The 20,938-nt window shown below is 40.4% G+C and overlaps 1 protein-coding gene across 8 annotated transcripts in view; it reads right to left on the minus strand.

Annotated features, from left to right (window-relative positions):
* Positions 1–20,938, minus strand: part of ASNS (asparagine synthetase (glutamine-hydrolyzing)) — a 163,335-nt gene that overhangs the window by 17,986 nt on the left and 124,411 nt on the right. For 2 of the 8 annotated variants that reach the window (XM_047094956.1, XM_047094954.1), the window contains 3 exons: positions 4,866–5,043; positions 3,602–3,708; positions 111–186 (listed from right to left, as the gene is read on the minus strand). The gene's annotated coding sequence lies outside the window, so the exon portion shown is untranslated. Of the gene's footprint in view, positions 1–110; positions 187–3,601; positions 3,709–4,865; positions 5,044–9,916; positions 10,337–11,169; positions 11,268–12,651; positions 12,919–20,938 lie in introns of all 8 variants that reach the window. The other 6 variants (XM_047094958.1, XM_047094957.1, XM_047094960.1 and 3 more) reach the window with 4 other exon arrangements.

The raw sequence follows: 20,938 nt of genomic DNA on the forward strand, positions 1-20,938 counted from the left end.
TTTTCCATCCCCATAATATCAATCTGTCTTGCTGAAGTTCAGAATAATTTTTCAATGTGTATATTTTTACATTAGGCCCAGTTAGAAGTAAATTGCCCAAATTCACTCACCTGATACTTATAGATCCAGGATGTGAAATCAGGTTTGTCTGGGTCCACAGGGCATCCTCTTTTGATCAAATTCTGCCTGTAGAATAGATAGACAAGAAGAGCTGGCTGGGTCATACCAGAGATACTGACAGAGAGCAAGGAGCTGACATAGCCTCTCTTATTTTTGCTAAACATGAAAGATTTGCATTCAGGATTAAATAAATTTTATTCTCCAGATTTCATCCCCGTTCCTATATTGGAGCATTACCCTAAAATTTGTATTATCTGCACTAAGAGTTTGAAAGGGGAGACTCTCCATTTGAATTTTTTTAATGTTTGTTTATTTTTAAGAGAGAGACAGAGCACTATGAGCAGGAGAAGGGAGGAGAGAGAGGGAGACACAGAATCCAAAGCAGGCCCCAGGCTCAGAGCCTGATGCGGGGCTCAACTCATGAATGGCGAGATCGTGACCTGAGCTGAAGTCAGATGCTTAACCAACTCAGGTGCCACTCAGGGGCCCCTGAGACTCTCCACTTTAAAGGCATTGTTGAACTGGTACCACTAGGTTCTTCAATTTGTTACAGGGAAAGACTTGTCCTCAGAAACCAATTTTTTCCTTTTTTTTTTTCATTTTAATTCCAGTTAGTTAACCTACAGTGTTATATTTGTTTCAGGTATATAATATAGTGATTCAACACTACCGTGTATCACTCTGTGCTCATCATGACAAGCGCACTCCTTCACCTCCCTCACCTACTTCAACTATCTTCCCATCCACCTTCCCTCTGGTAACCACCAAATTGTCCTCTATAATTAGGAATCTGTTTGGGGGCACCTGGATGGTTCAGTCAGTTAAGCATCTGACTCTTGATTTTGGCTCAGGTCATGATCTTGCAGTTTGTAGGATCGAGCCCCATGTCAGGCTCCGCACTGACAATGTGGAACCTGCTTGGGATACTTTCTCTCCATCTCTCTCTCTCTCTGTCCCTCCCCTACCAATGCTCTGTCTCTCTCAAAATAAATAAATAAACTTAAAAAGAATTTTTTAAAGAATCTGTTTCTTGTTTTGTCTTATTTTCTTCTCTTTGCTCATTTGTGTTCTTAAAATTCCACATATGATTTAAATCATATGGTATTTGTCTTTCTCTGACTTATTTTGCTTAGCATTATTCTAACTCCATCCGTGTTGGTGCAGATGGCAACATTTCACTTTTTTATGGCTGAATAGTATTCCATTATATATCAACATCTTCCTTATCCATTCATCAGTTGATGGACACATGGGCTGCTTCCATATCTTGGCTATTGTAAACAATGCTGCTATAAACATAGGAGTGCATGTGTTTCTTTGAGTTAATGTTCTTATATTTTTGAGTAACTACTCAGTAATGTATTGCTGGATCATAAGGTAGTTCCGTTTTTAACATTTTGAGGAACTTCCATACTGTTCTACACAGTGGCTGCACCAGTTTGCATTCCAACCAACAGTGCACGAGTGTTCCATTTTTTCCACATCCTCACCAACACCTTTATTTCTTGTGTTGTTGATTTTAGCCATTCTGACAGGTGTGAGGTACTATCTCACTCTAGTTTTGATTTGCATTTCCCTGATGGTAAGTAATGGTGAGCATCTTTTCATGTGTCTGTGGCCATATGGATGTCTTCTTTGGAGAACTGTCTGTTCATGTCTTCTGCCCATTTTTATCAGATTATTTGTTTTCTGGCATTATATAATTTCTTTACATATTTTGCATACTAATCCTTTACTAAATATGTCATTTGCAAATATCTTCTCCCATTCTGTAGGATGGCTTTTAATTTTGTTGATTGTTTCTTTGTTGTGCAGAAGTTTTTTTATTTTGATGTAGTCCCAATAGTTCATTTTGCTTTTGTTTCCCTTGCCTCAGGAGACCTATCTTGAAAGAAGTTGCTATGGCTGATATCAAAGAAGTTACTGCTTGTGTTCTTGTCTAGGATTTTTATGGTTTCATGTCTCACATTTAGGTCTTTAGTCCATTTTAAATTTATTTTTGTATATGGTGTAAGAAACTGGTCCAGGTTCATTCCTCTGCATGTTGTTATCCAGTTTTCCCATCACCATTTGTTAAGAGACTGTCCTTTTCCCACTGAATATTCTTTCCTGCTATGTTTAAGATTAGTTTATTATATAGTTGTGGGTCCATTTCTGGGTTTTATATTGTTTTCCATTGATCTATATGTCCATTTTTGTGCCAATACCACACTGCCTTGATCACTACAGCTTTGAAATATAACTTGAAGTCCAGAATTGTGATCCCTCTAGCTTTGCTTTTCTTTTTCAAGACTGCTTTGGCTATTTGGGGTCTTTTGTGGTTCCATACAAATTGTACGATTTTTTCTTCTAGCTCTGTGAAAAATGCTGCTGGTATTTTGATAAGATTGTATTAAATGTGTAGATTGCTTTGGGTAGTATAGACATTTTAACAATATTCATTCTTCCTATCCAGGAGAATGGATTGTCTTTCCATTTCTTTGTGTTGTCTTCAATTTTATCAGTGTTTTATAGTGTTCAGAACACAGGTCTTTTACATCTTTGGTTAGGTTTATTCCTATGTATCTTACTATTTTGTTTCATTTTTTTTAACGTTTATTTATTTTTGAGACAGAGGGAGACAGAGCATGAACGGGGGAGGGTCAGAGAGAGAGAGAGAGAGACAGAATTGGAAGAAGGCTCCAGTCTCTGAGCCATCAGCCCAGAGCCTGACACGGGGCTCAAACTCACGGACCATGAGATCGTGACCTGAGCTGAAGTCGGACGCTTAACCGACTAAGCCACCCAGGCGCCCTTCTTACTATTTTAAGTACAAGATTCCTTTTAGAATCACACACAAAAAAGTCTCTCTTGACCTCGCCCCACCAAATAGTGTGTTTTTAGTATTCCTTTGATAGAGAAAACATAGCACCATGATAAAAATAAAACAAAACACCCAAGAAGTTATCAAGGCTTCATACCACTCTTAAATAAATTTCTATTTTACTGGTCACATCAGCACCAAGATAAATAAATATAAAATGTGTAAGACATACTAAGAACAGACTACAGTCAATGCTCGTAGACTACACAGGTTCAATATCCCCCCTAAGTTACATTCCCAACTAGTTTACAAACTGCCAAGAATATAAATTCCACACAGAACATGTAGTGAACACTTAGTAATTGACAGGCAAAAGCAAAGATGACAGCTGACTCAGTTCAAAGGTTCCTTAGTGCCCTAAAGTCTTTAGCAAACTGACTTTGCTGCATCCTAATCTACATAAAATGTCTGAAACCTGAGAACAACCTAGGAAAGGAGATCTTCTATCCACATTGTACAGATGTAAAACTAAGATAAGTTGAAGGATTTAGCCAGTCTGAATTAAGTCATCACAACTGCACATAATCATAAACTGAATCATAATCATAATCATATAAAACCCAGAGACGATTTCCCTTACCCCCCACCCCCACGATTTATGTAGTAAAAGACAGATACCTGATATGTTACGTAGTGTTGGTTGTGCTGAGTATCTTCCACTTGTCCCTCCAGAGTCACTCCATCCTTCCTCCCTTCACTTTGTGTCCTGGCTCCCTTGCCCTCCTCTTGTCATGGAAGTGTCCAAAGGGAGACGCAGAGGTTAGAAGGGAGAGGTCTCAGGGTGTTTCTTCCCCAGGCTCCTGCACCCCCACAGAACTCCTCTCCTAAAGCCCACAGCTCCTGCCACATGGCCTTCTCTATAGCACAGTCTCCTCAGATTCCAGGAACTGCTCCTTCCTCTTCCCCTTTAGGCTTAGCCCAAGGCACCAAACCATCTTGCTTTTCTTGAATCCTCTCCACACTTCTATAATTAGTGTCAATTTGAGTGTGACATCTGCTTCCTATCAGAACCCTGCCCAATACATTGATCTAGGATACAACAGAGGACGCAACGGATTTAACTAGAGTAGAAAACGATTCATATGTTCTCTTAATTATTAGACACAAATGAAAACTAAATTATGTGGCCTATTTTCCCACATCTTACCCACCCCTCTATTGAAACCTCACTCTAAAAGCAGCCCGGAAGCATTTAACATTCTGTGACCTGAGTCACTGAGGAATCAAATAAAATCTTCCTCTGTCAAGTAAACCCTTTAGGCTGGTTCCCCATCCCAAAAGTGTAATTGACAACACAAGATTGCATTTGTTCAGCCCTGAAAGCATTAGTTAAAGTCTTTAAAATTCTTTTAAATACTAAATTCATTTTTCTCAATGGTGTTTTTTTTTTTTTTGTAGATTGATCCATTTTCTAGAATTAGAAAAATATATAGTAATAAAAAAACCAGCCACATAATGATAGCTACCCTTTGGGATTCATTGATTTTAAAATGTACATAATAATAAAAAAGCTTCATTGATATTAAAACACTATAAAATGAAGTTGCATTTTATTCAACCCAATGTATCTTTGTAAAAGTTTGTTGATGAGTTTGACATATTTATGGTCTATAGAAAATGCTATCAAACCATTCAGATTTGCCAACCCCTGTCATAACTCCAAAGCTACCCAGGAGACCATGACTCACATGTTAGGTAACAGTGACTTAGGATTCCAACGAATTTATAAGCCCATCTTCTCACCCCCCAAAACAGAAAATGCTTCCAAAGCAGGCCACATGGTTAGCCCTTAACCTAAACACCAGATGAATTATCAGCAATAGTGTCACCGTTAGATCCCAGTAACCAGAACCACTGAGCTTTTCACTGGACATGAACTTACCCACTCAGGGAGGAGTTTAGGATGCCACCATGGGGGAGCTCTCAAGGCACAGGACGGAGTCGGAGTGAGACAAAAAATAGCTGGAGCCTCCATTTGATCTCTTGTTCTGTCCCATAAATGTTAGCCACAGGCCTTCTCAGCAGCTTATGATTCCATTTCTCTGCTGTTCTACCTATTTCTTATGATTTTTTAAAATCAGGGGTTGAAATGCAATTTGAGATAGGACTTCTGATCTTTACTTCTATATCCTCTACTTTTCTTCTCATGTCATTGAAATTTCCCTGGTACCTACATTTAACTCAGCAGGTTAAACAGTAATATGGAGGGGCACCTGGGTGGCTCAGTCGGTTAAGCATCCGACTTCAGCTCAGGTCATGATCTCATGGTTTGTGGGTTCAAGCCCCACATCAGGCTTTGTGCTGACAGCTTAGAGCCTGGAGCCTGCTTCGGATTCTGTGTCTCCCTCTCTCTCTGCCCCTCCCTCACTTATGCTCTGTGTCTCTCTATCTCAAAAATAAACAAACATTAAAAAAACCCAACAGTAATATGGAAAATTCTGAAAATTCCAGATTCCAGAAAAATTAGATACTTTTGCATTTGTTACCTAGGATCTGTTACTTAGCCTTAGTGCAACAAAAGAGGGAATATTAACATGGGTTATGTGCATATGTTTTTGTGGAACCAGACTTCATAAAACTGGGAATGAACTATATTTCAACAAACCATTTGTGTAGTCCTAAATACAAGAAGACTGGTATAAAAAGGAATAAGAAAAGACTGGAAAAGCTGAAAGAAAAATGGGAGTCTCTCCTCTGAAAGATGAAAAACTTACTGGGAAGTTCCACTAATTTAGAATCAGAATAATAATTGCTTTAAAGAAGAATAGAGTGAAATGAGCATAAATAACACTATTCAAAGTTGACCTTGCACAGCAGATGACATGGGAGCAGAGACTGATATTTAAGATCATAATATTAACAGTTATTTATTACCTCCTAGATGCAATGCATTTTAATTTTTTTTCTATTCTGTAGGCTAACCATGGGAAAGAACAATTATTCTTATCTTTTGAATGTCAAAGAAGAGTCTCAAGAATATAAAGTAACATACCCAACACCAAACAGTTATCAACTGGCTGAGCCACGGGCCTCAAACATAGCATGACGACATGAGAGCTTCCATGCCTATTCTAGAAGTTGCTCAGCAAGCAGACCAGGTAGAGAGAGCCCCTCTAAGAAATGACAGTGAGACATGAAAGGTCCCAGCGTGTCCCTAAACACAGCTAGAGAAAGTACAGTTGATCCTTGAACAGCACTGGTTTATGATGTGTGGATCCAACTATAAATGAATTTTTTACAATACAGTACATAAATGTATTTTCTCTTCCTTATGATTTCCTTAACATTTTCTTCAGTAAAAGGTGAAAAGATTTATACGATCTGAGGAGAAACCAGAGTATTAACATTTCCTTTTATCGAGCTTACTTTATTGTAAGAATACAGTATAAAACACATATAACATACAAACTATGTGCTAGTCAAATACTTATGCTATTGGTGAGGTCAACAGCTGGCTACTAGTAGGTAAGTTTTCGTGGAGTTAAAACTTATACCAGATTTTCGACTACACGGGGCAGTTGATGGAGCCCCTAAGGCCCACATTATTCAAGAGTCGACAGTACATAGAACAAGTGGGAAAAGCCAATGAAGAGCAAGAAATTCCATTTGAAGAGAGCAAGAAGAGTAAATGGAGAAGGGCAGCCACAGGAAATGGGCAGAATGCATGCATTTGGAGAAGAAAGATTACTTTTAATTTAGGACAGGAGAGGGGGAAAGAATGGTAGTGGGATATAGGTAAGCCTAGAGGAAAAGGAAAGAGAAACAGAGAGAAAACAAACAAGACACATTAAGTATATCAATGATGATAAGGAAGTGCTTTAGAGGAAAACAGAGAGAGAAGAAAAGGAATGGGGGGATTACAATTTTTAGAAGAATTTGTGCTTACAGGCCTCCTTTTTCTCTAAGAAAGAGAAGGTATATTGACTGTGGTACTGAAACCCTTGGGATGCTGTGAGGGTGAACTTTGAAATACCAGACAGATGTCAACAAAAGTTAATAAGGGGAAAAAACAAGAGATGGTTGGGCAACGTGGAGATCCAATACAGGAGGACATGAACGTGACTGGGGCAATGAGGGAGCGCGTATTCTCCAACCACATGGGACAATCCAAGATTTAGGGTCCAGACATGGAGGGGAATGGATCCAGGCTCTGGGTTTGACAGAGCATGTGTAGAACACAGGTAAGCTGGCATGGGAACGTGCACCAAGTGTGCCTCAGCAGAGACAGCACTTTCAGTAAACTCTGTTATTGTTCAAAAATATTCAGCGCTCCTCACCAGGGGGAGAATTATACCATCTCTAGCCCGCTGACATCCGGTTTAGCCATGTGACTTGCTATCGCCAGTGATATATGAGCAGAAGTGACAGGTGTCTCTTGTGAACAGAAACTTTAGGAGCCATGGTTATGGTTCATCATGTCCTCCTTGCCCTCTGCCATGAGTCTGGCAGTGCTCCGGAGGCAGGCGGCTCCACCAACCCAGAATGAAACATGAAAGGGACTACAGCCCACCCATGATCAGTCTGTAGTTTTCTGGTTACAAGGGTCTGAGATTAGGTGGTCATTTGTAACTGCAGTATAACCTAGTCTAACTTCAAGAGTAGAGTTTGAACGCTTTAAATTAGAATGGAAAGAAGTCAAGTTAGAAGTTACTTAATTTATTAAAAGACTAAAAGGGGCTAATGGATTAGAGGCTTGGTTGTAGGCTAAGGAAGTATAGGAATAGAAGAAATAGATGAACAGGGTATGTTTATGGGAAAGGAATATGTAATTTTTTTTTAACGTTTATTTATTTTTGAGACAGAGAGAGACAGAGCATGAACAGGGGAGGGGCAGAGAGAGAGGGAGACACAGAATCTGAAATGGGCTCCAAGCTCTGAGCTGTCAGCACAGAGCCCGACGGGGGGCTCAAACTCACAGACTGTGAGATCATGACCAAAGTCGGACGCTTAACCGACTGAGCCACCTAGGCGCCCCAGGAATGTATAATTTTATTTTATTTATTTTATTTATTTTTTTTATTTTTTTTATTTTTGGGACAGAGAGAGACAGAGCATGAATGGGGGAGGGGCAGAGAGAGAGGGAGACACAGAATCGGAAACAGGCTCCAGGCTCTGAGCCATCAGCCCATAGCTTGACGCGGGGCTCGAACTCACGGACCGCGAGATCGTGACCTGGCTGAAGTCGGACGCTTCACCGACTGCGCCACCCAGGCGCCCCAGGAATGTATAATTTTAAAGTGCTAAATAAAATAGTGAATGTAAGATGACCTACCCCAGGTCCCTTAACACAATAAGCATTAAGTAAGCAAAGGTCCTCCCCAAACAGAATTCTCCTGTGCCTTACCAGACTAAGCCCTATCCAGTCAAGAGGTTTATGAGGCTAGGAATTAGCAGCCCTGGAATAAAAGACCCCCCAAAAACAGTCATATAGCAAGTCCTGAAGCTTGACAAAAACATCCATTCTTCTCCAAACACATCTCCTACTGCATTGCACCCCAGACCACTGGTCTCCTTTTTCTTTTTTTTTTTTAAAAAAAATTTTTTTTAACGTTTTTATTTTATTTTTGAGACACAGAGAGACAGAGCATGAACGGGGGAGGAGCAGAGAGAGAGGGAGACACAGAATCGGAAGCAGGCTCCAGGCTCTGGGCCGTCAGCCCAGAGCCCGACGCGGGGCTCGAACTCACGGACCGTGAGATCGTGACCTGAGCTGAAGTCGGACGCTTAACCGACTGAGCCACCCAGGCGCCCCAAGGTCTCCTTTTTCTTAAACACAACAGGCAGAGGTGAATAGGGTTTTCAGCTGCTGAAAGTTGGACTTGGGACTAGAAACCAGATTTATCCCTTTTCCTTCCTGTGGAAGTTATGCATACTGAGGTTGTCAGGGCAGAAAAGCATGGTTTCATTTCTTCATTAAACTAACAATATATATGGAGAATCTACGATATCGGGACATGGAGCTTACAGTCACAGGGGAAATCAACAAGATACCTAAGTGCGATACACAGAGAAGGGTAAATAACTGCTATAGAGAAAACTAGAGCAGAAAAGGAAGCACACCATACTGCGCCCCTGTTGTTGCATTACATAGTATCACTCTACGACATTCGTCTTATGTTTGGTTTGCACATTTAGTAAAATATTACAAGCATCTCTCCAGGATGAAGCTGAGCCAGAATTCACATCTCTTAATGAAAGGTACCCAGTAAAGAGTCATCTGATAGTCTCTGAGCCTTGTCAGATATGCTTAATTCTTCCACCACATTCAGCCCTTACTACTCTAAACCATGCCCACCCAATAGGGAAGAGTTTGCTGGATTCCAGCCATGAACACAGCATTGCGGCAGCTGAAGACCCATTACACTCCTACTCCAATTGTGGCCACCATGAAAGGACCCAACCCAATGCTTCAAAGCAAGGTCTTTAACACCCTAGTGGAGACCAGTGTTTCCCAAAATGATGCAGGTACAAATGGTATTCGCTACTACATCTACAGCCCAGAAAGGTGACAACAAAAATTATTAGCAATTGAAGTTGCTATTGTGGCTGGGAAGCAGGACCATTAAGAAACTAACACCTAATAACAACTACACTGAGACTATCCAGACCAATTGTGGCAGATCAAATGACGATAGTAGTTGCTGTTCATGAGGACCTTTTAGGCCACCTTTTCCAAGTAACTTATTTTTACCTACTGCTAAGTATCCAGGCAGACACTGTGGCTTGGATGCTGGACTACCAGGGAAGCCCCACTCTCAGGAAATGCTCCAGACTGAGCCTATCTCAGCCATCAGGCCCCAGCACAGGCAGAAAAATGCACCTTCCCATGGCATCTGGCCACGATCCAAGACATCTGGTGGGAACACAGGTTTCCACTTATGTGGAAAGGGGATAATTGGGGCAAGAAAATAACACCCTAAAATATAGGCTTACCTATGAGGTCACCTCTGTCCATTTGTGTCTCTGAACATAGTATGCAAAAGACTTGGTGTAGTGGGTTGAATGGTGGCACCCTAAGTATCTCCTTAAATCCCAGAACCTGTGAATGTGACCTTATCTGGGAAAAGGGCCTTTGCAGATGTACATAAGTTAAGGATCTTGACACATGATCATCCTAGATTATCCATGTGGGCCTTAAATCCAATGACAAGCCTTCTTATAAAAGACACAGAGGGGAAAACAGAGGACAAGGCCATGTGAAGATGGATACTGAGATGGCAGTTATACAGCTACAAACCAAGGAACACCCGGAGCCACTAGAAGATGGAAGAGGCAAGAAAGGATTCTCCCCTAGAGACTTGGAGGCAGTTCGGTCCTGCCAACATGCTGACATCAGATTTCTGGTCTCCAGAACTACGAGAGAATAAATTTCTGTTATTTTAAGGCATCCAGTATATGGTAATACATTTTATCAGCCCTTAGGAAATTAATACACTCGGTAACTTTAACTTGACCCGACACTTGATGTCTGCCTCCAAGGTAAGGAGAAGCCAGGCAGCAGGACCATTCCCAATCCTAAATTCCTCTGTAATTAACATTGTCTCTACTTCAGGTGTGCTCCCTACCACATTCAAAGTAAGGTGTCTCCCTGCACCCACCCCCACTCACCCTACAACCACCCAAATTTGGAGCAAAGTACCTGATCATGAAAGAGGGTCTCCATCTTCATGGACTATTTAACCAATTAATCTCCAATCTTCCATTCTAACACATGCTCCAACTTGGCAAGACACCATTCAAAACTATTCATGCAACTGTTCTCCCACCTTCCCTCCCACCCGTGCCCAGACACATGCAGGTGATTCAGCAGGTGCCCTTCTGATGCACCCCCTCCAGACACCATGGTTCTTCCACTTGCTCAGCCTCCAGAGATATGTCATACAGCAAATTGCTCTCTTCCTCCTACAGAATAGCCATTTCCCTAAAAATTATCATTTCTCCCTCTACCTTCTCAATGCTCCACTCCTTTTGACACAGTCCAGTCCAGAGCTAAGCACAATGCCTGGCACGTAGACAGCACTCAATAAATACTTGCTGATTGAATGATTAAGATGGCTTTGGAACATCCAGGAAGATATTCTAGAGACTAACCACTGCATGAAAGAATGTTTTAAAGACTTTCCCACTGGCATTGCTGTCATTGGCCTCCTTAATACACTTGACAACTCTCTCTAGCTTGACCTTACCCTTAAAGGCTGTCACCTAGTGATGGTGAAAGCCTGTTATGGCCTCTTCCCATTGGTCACACAGGTACATGTTGTAACTTGCTTCTAGTGAATCCTTTCTGCCCAAGAGAGAGGAGTCCATGAGGTGAACAAGCAAAGATTCAAGCACAGACCCTACCTGATACTTAGTCTTCTGCCCCATTTCTTCTTCCTCCATTTTGGCCTCCCTGCTTACATATCTTAGGTTCAGAAACTCAGAACTGTTTTTATTTAATGTTTGAACCGGCTTCTCCACCTAATGGCGCTTTCACAAGCTCTCATGCTGTGCTGTGGAAGAGAGCATCTGGATAATGCAATCCTACAGAAACAATATAGAATTCCAGCTACAACACCTTCAAGCTGTGTGACCTTGAGCGAGTTCTTTCTTTCACCTGCCAAATGGGAAAAAAGTATGAACTTTGCAGGTTCGTTAGGAGGTTTAGAAATATTGAGAGGATTAGGGAACCGGCAAAGTAGCTGGAAGACAATAAAAGTTCAAAATATGTCAGCCATTGTTACTATTGGATCTACCTTGATACTCACATTGTAGATCACAGAAAAGAAGAGTGGCAGAGCCCTGGGCAGCCTTGCCCACTCTTCCAGCCGTGAAGAGATGAACAGGACACTTCAACTATCCCCAGATATTTCTATAATTCTACCTCACTAGACTGGGAGTGGAAATAACTGAAATCATGAGACAAGTTTGAAAAAAACTAGTTTGAAACATAGTTTAAAAAAATAACTTTCTCAGCCTTTAATTGTATCTGTTAGAAATGTAACTTTCTAGTTTTACATATCAGATGTTATTCAAAATGCTTTGTAAAATACATCAGTTGCACAACATTGTCAAAGTGCTAAGCAGCACTGAACTGTACACTTTAAAACGGTGAATTTTATGTGAATTTAACCAAAAAATTAATTTTTTTTAAAAAGATGCCAGGGCACCTGGGTGGCTCACTCGGTCGAGCTTCCGACTTTGGCTCAGGTCATGATCTCACGTTTGTGAGTTCCGGCCCCACATCAGGCTCTGTGCTGACAGCTCAGAGCCGTGGAGCCTGCTTCTGATTCTGTGTCTCCCTCTCTCTACCCCTTCCCCACCCATGCTCTGTCTCTCTCTGCCTCTCAAAAATAAACTAATTTAAAAAAATAAATAATAAAAAGAGGCAGAAACTGCTATTGTCTTCAACATCAGAATGTTGACCTGGAGATTACTTTAACCAACACAGATTCCAATTTTGTAGGTCAACACCTTTTAAAAACCCCGATGGTGATTCAGATGATCCAGAGTTGAGAAGCATTTTGGCCATATTAAAATATCTCAGAGTAGACAAAGGAGATGAATACAGTAGAAATTGCACTTTTTACAAAAAGACAATTATCTGGATAACATGGTATGGTTCTGGGGACATTCTTTCTATAATTTGCATTACTGGGGTTCAAATAAAGTTTGAACAATGCATTTACCCACGTAAATCACACTTTCCTGTGGATTTTCATTCATTTCAATTTTAGGAAGAAACATCTGCTTGAGGTCTTGGAGCAAACAAAAGGTAGGAGCAAACTTGGGAGCCATGAGGGGAGGAAAAATAATCCCTGTGGCACCTCTTGGATTCTCTTCATCCAGTTCCATTCAAAAGGGTCCCAAAGCACAGTCCAATGTCCCGTTGTGTCTTGATGGGAGGTGGGCAGTGGGGACGTGTGTTTCTTCAGTTCATCAGAGTGCTGCGAGATCTGGAGAAGAGGGGTACAGAGGCAGCAAGGGTACTGCAGGCAGCACTCAGGTTCCTCAACCTTCCTTTCATCTTCCCCAAGTCATTCCCTGCCCACCTCCATGTCTGTGTGTCTGGCAAATGAATGCAGACTGGACATTTCTGAAAGTGCTTGCTGCTACCAGGAAGATTCCACAAGAGGCTGAGACAAAGGGGAGTGGATGGCAGGAAGGGACGGTAAAGGGAGGAAACTATTAAAGCTACATCTGTGAGACGGACAGAAAAAAATAACTCTAGATTTAAAAAACAAACAAAAACAAAAAAGTGACTGGCTTCTTTATTTCTCAGATTGGGGGAAGGAACCTCATCCCTGCTATTAAGAGGCTGCCCAATTTGCTGTTATGAAAAGAAGGTGCTTCTGTATTTGTTTGCATTTCTTTTAGGGATATGATTATTACTTGGTATTACTATCCTCTTCCACCATTTTATTTCTCCCTCATCCTTTAATTGTAAACTTTCTGACTTTTCAGATCAACTCAAATACTACCTGGCAGACTTGTTATTGCATGAATACTTATTGAATTATGAAATGCTGAGTTGGAGTGGAATAAATGAGAAGACTAGAATGTTCTCTTTTCACTGTAACAGGTTTGAAGTGTTCCTTGTGGTGCATAGGAAAATGAATCCTCATACATTATGTTCTTACATTTCATGTAAGAGAAATGTTTCCCACTTTTCTCAGAGCTGATGTCCCAGCCTTATGATAATGATAATTGAGTTGGGGCAGGAGTCTGGTACCAACCAAGTTGTGATGTCTGTTCCCAGATATACAAATAATTTATGATGTGTCTCTTGCTAATTCATATAATCTTCCTGGGTTTCCACATTTGTAAAAAATGGGGCTGAAATACATAAATTTCCTGGTCCCTTCTAGTAAATGGATGTGACCTAATGTCAGAAGAGAAATTAACACTTAATGATCTTTGGTCCCAAGCATCCTCACATTGACATTGCAGATAGGATTTTCCTCCATTTAAAGATAATTGAGAATCAGAGATAAGATAGGCCTTGCTCATGATCACACAGTTATCCAGGAATATATCCAGGGTTTGAACCCAAGTGGATCCGAACCCAGATTCTATTCCCTGCCACTCCACATGACTTCTTACCTGGGAGACTGAACTATATGAGTATAATCATTTTTATTTCAGGACACAAAAAGTCCACATCATGCTACATTAAAACGGAGTATATTAGGCACCTGGGTGGTTCAGGCAGTTAAGCATCGAGCTCTTGATTTCAGCTCAGATCGTGACCTCATGGTTTGGGAGTTCAAGCCCAGGAGACAGAGAATCCCAAGCAGGCTCTGCCCTGTCAGCACAGAGCTGACAGGGCAGAGCCTGCTTGGGATTCTCTGTCTCCTTCTCTCTCTGCCCCTCCCCCACTTTCTCTCTCAAAAAAATATTTTTTTAAAAAAGAAAGAAAATACAGTATATAATTAAGTATAATTTTTTCCAGTCTTCACTGGAATTTTTTAAATTGGAAGCTTACAAAGGAGCAGATACATTTTATTATTATTTTAAATGAGCTATTAAGAACATAGAATTCATCCCATTCCTGTTTCAAAATGATCCTGGTGTTAGTATCCTCTTCCCCTCCCCATCCTTATGTATGCACCTCCACTCTGTCACTCATGTTACTCAAGTTTATTATATAAAATTGATGTCCCCTAGGTGCAGGGTCTACAGCCAGAGAATAACCAGAGAATATTAGCTAAAACCAGAGCTTTTACATGAAAATAACCTAGTTGGCATGTAGTTATGAATGTCTTTTTTTCATGTCAAAAAACTGAGCAGACTCATGTGACAATAGCTGTACATTTAATTTCCCCACCAATTGAGAAGAGTAAGTGATTAGCCACTTAAATGTAGTAAAAGTTCTGAAACCCATTTTGTTTTCTTCAGCATAACAGCATCTACACATATCTTAAAATACAATTCTTCCCATATGTTCATGTTGTCTCTGATAGGCAAGGTAGGCAAGGCCAGAGTGATAAGGAGAATGGAAAGGAGAGTGGAGGTGATGAGAGCTACAAGTTTTTTAAGTGGAACAGAATGATCAGATGGACTTTTTCAAAAGCTAACCTTGCCAGCTGTAATGAGAACCAACTACAGTGGGAGCCCAGCAGCAGGAAGGAGAGGTCAACAGCACTGGGGTACAGAGACACCTCTACAGTTACCTGGAGATGAGAACAAGGGACATGGACAGGAGGGTGAGAGAAGGGCAAATCCAGAACATTGCAGACTGGGGGGATGGGCTGAAGGAGAAACCATGATAAGAAATAAGGAATATCAGAGGATATTAAAATAGAGACATTTGGGAAGTAGGGTAGGGGTTGAAATGAGGGGCACAGAATACTGAGTTTAGTTTAACATCTATTAAGATAGACATGCCTGAGCTACATACATTAGGTATTTGGACAGATGTACCAATCTCAAACTAAGGAGATCTCAGAGTTTTAAAAGACAATAAAACACTGTAGTTATAACATCAGCTTTAGAGGGGTGCCTGGATGGCTCAGTTCGTTAAGCATATGACTTCGGCCCAGGTCATGATCTCATGGTTCATGAGTTCAGGCCCTGCGTCGGACTCTGTGCTGACAGCTCAGAGCCTGGAGCCTGCTTTGGATTTTGTGTCTCCCTCTCTCTCTGCCCCTCCCCACCTCTCAAAAATAAAAAAAATAAAAAAAATCAGCTTTAGAGTCAAATAGACAATGGATTCATTAAAAGCTCTGCCATGACTAATTCTGTGGGATTGGACAAGATTTGGAGACTTTCTGAGCATTAACTTCCTCATTTGAAAATGATTACTCATTTTCAAATGATTTGGAAAATACTCAAATGATTACTTGATGTGGACTTAATGAGACAAGGCAGATACATCAATGAGCAAAGTGCCTGGCATATAGTAGTAATTGTTCCATAAATGTTATTGAACCATGAATAAAGGTAGGAATTGAAGTCAGAGGTTTGGAGCTGATAACCCTGGAAGTATAGGAGGGAAGATCATTAAAGGCAGGGCCTTGGGGATGCCAACCTTGAGGGTCAGGCATAGCAGGGGCAGGCAAAAACAGACTGAGAAGACGTAGAAGCAGAAAGGATAATCAGGAGAGTGCTGTGCCCTGGAAGCCAGTGGGAGTGGGCAACAGGAGAATGAGTCAGAATCATTGTATTAAGCACTTACAGATCAGAAAATTAACCATTACATCTGTTAATGAGGATATCTTTGTTCTGACCTGAACAAAGGGTACTTTGATGAGAGAACAAGTAGAAGCAGTACATAGAGATAGCATTCAGCTTTCCTACAAGTTTGAAAGCTTAATTATTAGAAATATATAATTCTAAGATAGAGAATATAATCTAGTTTAAAAACAGGAAGGGGTTAATTAATAGTATTAACGCAGCTGCAATGGATCTCTTCGGGATCTTTCCCCTCAGCTTGTGATCTTTGTTGTTTCTCTCATCTTAGCAAAAACCACCACCACCACCACCACCAACACATTCTTGACTCTATGACTGTACCTCTTTCTCTACCTCTTGCTCCATTTTTTTACCTTCGATAGTGAAACTCTTCTAGTAGTCAATCTAAATTCCCCATTTCGATTTTTTTTTCTGTACTCTCCTGAACTCGCCCCTAGAGGATTTTCTCTCCCACCTTCTACCAAAATTACCAGTAACCCCCACATGGCAAAATCCAAAGGTTGTTTCTCAGCTCTCATGTCAGTTGACCTATCAGCAACACTTGATACAGTTAATCAGTCTCCGCTTTAAACACTTGGCTTTTAGGACACAAATTCTCTTGATTTTCCTCTTTTTCTGCTAGCCATTCTATCTGCTTTGCTGGCTCCTTACTATAATGTTAATATTGGAAAGCCCTACAGCTCAGTCCTGGACTCTCTTATTATTATTATTATTATTTTTTTTTTAATTTACACTCACCACTCAATCTAATCTAGTATCATGACCTAAAAAAATTGACATGATCCACAACTTTAAATCTTAACCTTGGATTGCTCCAGCAATTCCAGAATACTATATCAATCTTCACTCAACATATCTACTTGAAGTTATTTTAAAAACTATAAATTTTTGAAATTCCCATCAACTAAATGAATGCTTATTAAAATTTTCAACTCTGTGGAGCTCTTTGCTAACATCAAAAAATTAAACCATTCACATGAGAGTAGTTGTAATTGGGTACCACTGATAACAAAATTTATAATGCAACCACCTACTGTTCACTTGGTCCCACTTTAAATTTATATTTTATCATAACATTTACTTGAATATTATTTTTATAGATTTATCAGTTTCATTATTTTCAATGTACAGACAATGAGGCAGCAACATCCAGGTTCACCAATTCCTTGCTATATAATCCCCCAAACTATCCAGGCTCCATGCTCCACAAATTGAAAAACACAACTGGAGGAGTGCCTAGGTGGCTCAGTTGGTTAGGTGTCCCACTTCAGCTCAGGTAATTATCTCACAGTCTGCAGGGTCAAGCCCCACATAGGGTTCTGTACTGTCATAACAGCTCAGAGCCTGGAGTCTGCTTTGCATCCTCTTTTTCTACTCTCTCTCTCTGCCCCTCCACAGCTTGTGCACTCTCTCTCAAAAAATAAATAAGAATTTAAAAATAAAAGAAAAACTGGCTTCCTAATGAATTTATTTGCATACAAAAATGATTATGCCTTCAAGGCAGAGCCCACGATTTAACTTTTGCATAGGTTAACACTCAGACTCCTCATTTCTGTTCAATATATTACTTCCCAAGCAAAAATTCAGAATGGCAAAGACATGAACCCTCATGTTAAGCCCTCCAGCTATCAGTCTTCCTTCCCTCATGTTTCCTAAAGGGACTGCATGCATCTCTTCACATCCTAAACAAGTTCAAAAGGTTGAACTGCAGAAAGTAAAATTTGAGGATACTCAATACACCGTAAAATTGTCATGATGTTTTGCTTTGTGATATTTTGACCAGCTATTAAATCTCATTTCTCTGTGCAAAAAAAAAAAAAAAAAAAAAGAACTATTAACATGGTCCCCAAAAGACACTTCTTAGAAAAAATAATATGGCAGTACAACATAGGGTGCAACTGAAGTATAAGAAACTAAAAGCAAGAAGTATTTTTTTTAAAATTCTAAAAGCAACGAGACTAGTTAGGAGGTGAAAGAGGATAGAATTAATGGTAAAGATATACAGACATCTCTGAGGTAAATTCTGTGGGACTTGGAGACAAACGGATAAGGAGAAAGAGTAAGCAGGATTCTAGAACGACTTCCAAATATCCATTTGTGTGTCAATGGTGATAGATTAACAATATGAGAAATAAAGTAAGGGGAAATTTGAAAGAATGTAGGTTCAGGTTTGTTCAAGTTAAAGTTTCTGGGAGGCATCTAGGTAATAATCCATTAAGTGGCAATTTGAACATAAGGATTGAGCTCTCACTACCTGGTATGCATCCATAGCATGCATCAAAAGCATTTGCCAAGATTTTTTTTTCAGTAAGAAAAAGGAGGGACAGGAACACGACAGGGATGCCCACTCTCACCGTTGTTGTTTAACATAGTGCTGGAAGTTCTAGCATCAGCAATCAGACAACAAAAGGAAATCAAAGGCATCAAAATTGGCAAAGATGAAGTCAAGCTTTCGCCTTTTGCAGATGACATGATATTATACATGGAAAATCCGATAGACTCCACCAAAAGTCTGCTAGAACTGATACATGAATTCAGCAAAGTTGCAGGATACAAAATCAATGTACAGAAATCAGTTGCATTCTTATACACTAACAATGAAGCCACAGAAAGACAAATAAAGAAACTGATCCCATTCACAATTGCACCAAGAAGCATAAAATACCTAGGAATAAATCTAACCAAAGATGTAAAGGATCTGTATGCTGAAAACTATAGAAAGCTTATGAAGGTAATTGAAGAAGATTTAAAGAAATGGAAAGACATTCCCTGCTCATGGATTGGAAAAATAAATATTGTCAAAATGTCAATACTACCCAAAGCTATCTACACATTCAATGCAATCCCAATCAAAATTGCACCAGCATTCTTCTCGAAACTAGAACAAGCAATCCTAAAATTCATATGGAACCACAAAAGGCCCCGAATAGCCAAAGGAATTTTGAAGAAGAAGACCAAAGCAGGAGGCATCACAATCCCAGACTTCAGCCTCTACTACAAAGCTGTCATCATCAAGACAGCATGGTATTGGCACAAAAACAGACACACAGACCAATGGAATAGAATAGAAACCCCAGAACTAGACCCACAAACATATGGCCAACTCATCTTTGACAAAGCAGGAAAGAACATCCAATGGAAAAAAGACAGCCTCTTTAACAAATGGTGCTGGGAGAACTGGACAGCAACATGCAGAAGGTTGAAACTAGACCACTTTCTCACACCATTTACAAAAATAAACTCAAAATGGATAAAGGACCTAAATGTGAGACAGGAAACCATCAGAACCTTAGAGGAGAAAGCAGGAAAAGACCTCTCTGACCTCAGCCGTAGCAATCTCTTACTCGACACATCCCCAAAGGCAAGGGAATTAAAAGCAAAAGTGAATTACTGGGACCTTATGAAGATAAAAAGCTTCTGCACAGCAAAGGAAACAACCAACAAAACTAAAAGGCAACCAACGGAAAGGGAAAAGATATTTGCAAATGACATATCGGACAAAGGGCTAGTATCTAAAATCTATAAAGAGCTCACCAAACTCCACACCCGAAAAACAAATAACCCAGTGAAGAAATGGGCAGAAAACATGAATAGACACTTCTCTAAAGAAGACATCCAGATGGCCAACAGGCACATGAAAAGATGTTCAGCGTCGCTCCTCATCAGGGAAATACAAATCAAAACCACACTCAGGTATCACCTCACGCCAGTCAGAGTGGCCAAAATGAACAAATCAGGAGACTATAGATGCTGGAGAGGATGTGGAGAAACGGGAACCCTCTTGCACTGTTGGTGGGAATGCAAATTGGTGCAGCCGCTCTGGAAAGCAGTGTGGAGGTTCCTCAGAAAATTAAAAATAGACCTACCCTATGACCCAGCAATAGCACTGCTAGGAATCTACCCAAGGGATACAGGAGTACTGATGCATAGGGGCACTTGTACCCCAATGTTCATAGCAGCACTCTCAACAATAGCCAAATTATGGAAAGAGCCTAAATGTCCATCAACTGATGAATGGATAAAGAAATTGTGGTTTATATACACAATGGAATACTATGTGGCAATGAGAAAGAATGAAATATGGCCTTTTGTAGCAACGTGGATGGAACTGGAGAGTGTGATGCTAAGTGAAATAAACCATACAGAGAAAGACAGATACCATATGGTTTCACTCTTATGTGGATCCTGAGAAACTTAACAGGAACCCATGGGGGAGGGGAAGGAAAAAAAAAAAAAAAGGACGTTAGAGTGGGAGAGAGCCAAAGCAGAAGAGACTGTTAAAAACTGAGAACAAACTGAGGGTTAATGGGGGGTGGGAGGGAGGGGCGGGTGGGTGATGGGTATTGAGGAGGGCACCTTTTGGGATGAGCACTGGGTGTTGTATGGAAACCAATTTGTCAATAAACTTCATATAAAAAAAAAAAAAAAAAAAAGAAAAAGGAGGGACAGAAGCATCTATATCTATATCTATATCTATATCTATATCTATATCTATCTATATCTGTATCTATTAATGTTCATTTATTTTTGAGAGAGAAAGAGAGAGACAGACTGCACGAGCAGGAGAGGGTCAAAGAGAGGGGGAGAGATACAGAATCTCAAACAGGCTCCAGGCTCTGAGCTGTCAGCACAGAATCCTACGCAGGGCTCGAACTCTGAATGGCAAGATCATGACCTGAGCGGAAGTCAGACGCTTAACCGACTCAGCCACCCAGGCTCCCCAAGGCATCTATATTTAAAATAATTTTCATTCATGTCTCTCTAGTGCCCCAAAGGTATGAA

Source organism: Lynx rufus, unplaced genomic scaffold, assembly GCF_022079265.1.
Source record: "Lynx rufus isolate CCGP_SWC_20201006 ecotype Redwood Valley unplaced genomic scaffold, mLynRuf1.p SCAF_4, whole genome shotgun sequence".
In the NCBI taxonomy this organism is placed as follows: domain Eukaryota; kingdom Metazoa; phylum Chordata; class Mammalia; order Carnivora; family Felidae; genus Lynx; species Lynx rufus.